This window comes from Octopus bimaculoides, chromosome 30, assembly GCF_001194135.2.
Source record: "Octopus bimaculoides isolate UCB-OBI-ISO-001 chromosome 30, ASM119413v2, whole genome shotgun sequence".
NCBI classification, from domain to species: Eukaryota; Metazoa; Mollusca; class Cephalopoda; order Octopoda; family Octopodidae; genus Octopus; species Octopus bimaculoides.
The window spans coordinates 4753952-4754481 of NC_069010.1; the positions used below are offsets into that span (position 1 = coordinate 4753952).

The 530-nt window shown below is 32.6% G+C and overlaps 1 protein-coding gene across 1 annotated transcript in view; it reads left to right on the forward strand.

The window, feature by feature from the left end:
• LOC106884177 (uncharacterized) overlaps window positions 1–530 on the forward strand; it is a 26417-nt gene that overhangs the window by 15427 nt on the left and 10460 nt on the right. The gene's annotated exons all lie outside the window — the stretch shown is intronic.

Here is a 530-nt window from a genome sequence, read left to right on the forward strand (position 1 = left end):
TATATATATATATATATATATATATATATATCCATATATATATATATATATACATATCCATATATATATATATATCCATTTTTAACTGTTTAGCATTTAAACTGGCCATATTCAGCTATAATATTCTACCTGTTTTACGTTCAAACTGGCCAGATCAGGCCCCTTATACCTGCCCTACAATGTCATCCTAAAAATAAGCAATCATGTCAGTGAAATCTCAGAGCTACAAGATATTGCATGACTGACTGAAAACAATGTGGATAAATAAACCTTGGGAACGAGAACCCAGGTTCGAAATTTCCCCGAGACACCTGATGAAGGCTGGAAGGTATACCAGCCGAAACGTTGTGTTAACAACAAACAAGACGAGGACAAATATCCATCAAACATAAATAATGTACATAATTCCTCATCTCTTAAATATAGAACTGAAATAAATCTTACATTTGACAGAGTAATCTGGCTGCTAAAGGGTTTAAATTATCTGTCTTTTTTTTCTGACCTTGACGTCAATGTTTTCAAACTGACCT